At 38.2% G+C, this 3,209-nt stretch overlaps 1 non-coding gene across 1 annotated transcript; it reads left to right on the forward strand.

Annotated features, from left to right (window-relative positions):
• Positions 1 to 378: 378 nt before the first annotated feature.
• On the forward strand, positions 379 to 460 carry trnas-uga. Its single transcript has one exon. It is a non-coding gene; the product is annotated as a tRNA-Ser (tRNA).
• The last annotated feature ends 2,749 nt before the right edge of the window (positions 461 to 3,209 follow it).

Genomic DNA, 3,209 nt, shown 5'->3' on the forward strand with positions numbered 1-3,209 from the left:
CTTTCATACTCCACTACATTTCAGAAATAATGTACTTTTTCCTCTACTACATTTATTTGACAACTTTTGTTATTAGTTACTTTCCAAGTTAAGATTTACATAAAAAAACATGTTAAGTTTAAAATACAATGCATTGTTTAAGATTAAACCATTAGCTCCCAACCTTTTTGGCTTGCGATGTGTGAAAAAAAAAGTGTCTAGTTAACCCTAACCCCACCAAAGAGACATTCTCCCTCTTAACTTCTTAAATGTTCTTTTCAAGGCCCAAATACCTTCAAGGCTTGTGGTTTATACTGTAGTCCGGCTCTCTAATCTATGGTACTTGCAGGTGATTGTATCAATGAGAAGAAAGATATTTAAATACAACACAGGAAAAGAGCTGTGATGGCCGAGTGGTTAAGGTGTTGGACTTGAAACCCAATGGGGTTTCCCTGCGCAGTTTCAAATCCTGCTCACAGTGCTGTGCAACTGGCAGGTCCATAAGGCTGTCTTTGTTTAGCAGAACTAGAGTATTAGGTTGAGGAACTGTTATATGAGAAGTTCTGGTCAAAGGTAAAAATGCAACCATGAAGAGAAAGTTGGGGCCAATTTAAAATTGGAAGTTGGTTTTCTCTTGGTCGAATCAGTTAATGAGTTGGTCATCTTTCCCGATGATTTGATTTCTTTTCATACAGAAAAAAAAATCAAGCAGAACAAAATGCATCACTAAAGGCATGTTTATTGGTTAGATCTGAGGCAGTAGCAACAAAGTAAACACAAGAAGAAGTGCGTGAAGAAGCTCCTATCTGCCAAAATATCTAGAAAATATACATGCTCCATTGCTAGTCCAGGTCAGACCTCCACTCATCCTTTAGCTAGCTGCTAGAAACTGTTGATTTCCCTCATCTGCATTCTAGCATGAAAAGTGCATCTGGCTTCAAGAGCCGTTTAGCTCAAACTTGTAGAGTATGCCTTGTAGTTGAGTGGATCAAGGTCAGATCTAGATCTTCAATGATTAGCCAAATAATCAATTAATTCCCATTGTTTTGAGTCATTTTTCAAGATAACAATTTCCAAATTTTCTGATTCCAGCTTCTCAAATGTGAATATTTTCTGGTTTCTATAGTCCTCTACGAGAGTAAACTGAATATCTTTGGATTGTTGACTGTTGATCAGGACAAATAAAGACAAATGAGGACGTCACCTTGAGCTTTGAAACATTGATAGAAATTTTTCACAATTTTCTAACATTTTATAGGCCAAACAACTAATTGATTAATCGGTTATTAGTCAGTTGAAACAGGAAGTTGGCATTGGTTTCAAGGTGGTCTCGAACCGTGCTCTCTGCTGATTTCCAACTTGCTGCCAAGAAACTTACTAACCATCCGCCAACCCCTCCTCTTCCTAATAGGAAAGTCAGCTCATATAGATCGCATGTGAATTACATCACTTTAGAAATGCTGCGATGATACGTTTTGTTGACATTTTGATATGATATTTATTGTTGAAATGTTAATACACAACGTGTTACACGTGTTGAAACATAGATATTCAACATTTCTGTGGTTTGCAGAAACGTACAATGCCAACGTTTTATTTTGGCGACCATGCTGCCTAGTCGGATCATGTTCCCACCAAAAATGGACCCTTGCAGAATCATTTGGGACCAGTCTAAGACCACTTCCCCAAAGGTTCTTCGTGCAGTTGTTTTGGTCCACAATCAGTGATAAAGACAATTTTTGCCATAGTCAGACAATAATGATCCTTACTCTGTTTAATGGCTTTACTTTTCCCCATTACAGTAAACTTGGAGCTGTACAACCACTATGTCAGTTTACACTAAAGAAACACCAAATACATATAGCTTTAAACTGTGATGGAAAGTACATTTACTCAACTACTGTACTTAAATCACATTTTTGAGGTACTTGAACATTACTTGTGTTTCCATTTTATGCTATTTTATATTTCTTCTCAACTACATTACAGAAAAAAATATTGTACTTTTTCCTCCACTCCACATCCAACAGCTACTATTACTAGTTACTTTGCAGGTTAAGATTTCACTTTTTTAAACATATGATCAGCTTATAAAATACAGTGCATTGTTAAAGATTCAACCAGTGACTCCCAACCTTTTTGACTTGTGACCCTTGTAAAAAAGGATCACGTTAGTTAGTTGGGGCTCCCTGTGACATGTCAGATGTTTTAGTGTAGTCCAGCTGTCTATTCAATCACATGCTCATCTGAACATATCAGTCAACATATATGGAGGCTGGTCCATAGAGACAGAGGAGGTTGCTCCTCCTCTATTTTTGAGAGGCAAGAGGGAGATCAAAGTATGAGAAAGACTATTTGGTTGAAATAAACCATTACTAAATCTCAGTATTATTATTTTTTTCTCTTTTTTGGAAAAAATCCGACGCCAATGACGCGACACCAATGGCGCGAATATGCGAAATTCGTGTATTCGCACTAGTTGAAAATATTCAACTTCAGTGAAAATTTCACGTGTATCATGGGGCTGGACCGGGGGATTCAGCCACGGCTTGCCGACAGACAGCTGCTGAGAGGCGGCCAGCTCTGGAGGAGAGAACCGGGGAGCACATTGGTGCTGCTGCTGATTTCTGGAGGGATAAACACACACCGGACCACCACACGAGTCGCACCGGATTCTGATGTAATCCTGAGCTGTTTACCGGCGGGAGGAGTTTATTTTTTTAACTTTTAAACTAATTTATCTTTTCGCATTATCACTTTCGCATCTCAACCCAACCGGAGCTAACACCAGAGTCACACACCCCCCTCGGCTACTGTCATCAGTAACAACCTAAATGCCTGTGACTTCACATAACTTTAAATTTAAACTTGTAGATATCTGTGTTTAAACGTGTCGCTGCTGTATTAGATGACATTATTTTGTGTGGATGGAGCAGCTACAATGTTAGCATAGCTCTGATTGATCCGAACTCCATTCAGAAAATAAGCATTTTAAAAGTTGTTTGCTTGTTGTCTTGTGGACAGACCAGACAGGATGAATTCAGACTTTTTACAAATTGGCATCATGTTGTAGTTATTTCGCCATCCTTTTGATTTGTTTATTGCAATTAAATCATAGTAAAATCTAAGTTTATTTTGGGTTCATACCACTATAAGGTCTGTAGTTGTTGTCTGGGAAGTGCAGCAAATAAATTTTTGGGGGGAGTTTTGTGGGTTAATGCAGTTTATCA

This window comes from Thunnus albacares, chromosome 18 (assembly GCF_914725855.1).
Source record: "Thunnus albacares chromosome 18, fThuAlb1.1, whole genome shotgun sequence".
Classification (NCBI taxonomy): domain Eukaryota; kingdom Metazoa; phylum Chordata; class Actinopteri; order Scombriformes; family Scombridae; genus Thunnus; species Thunnus albacares.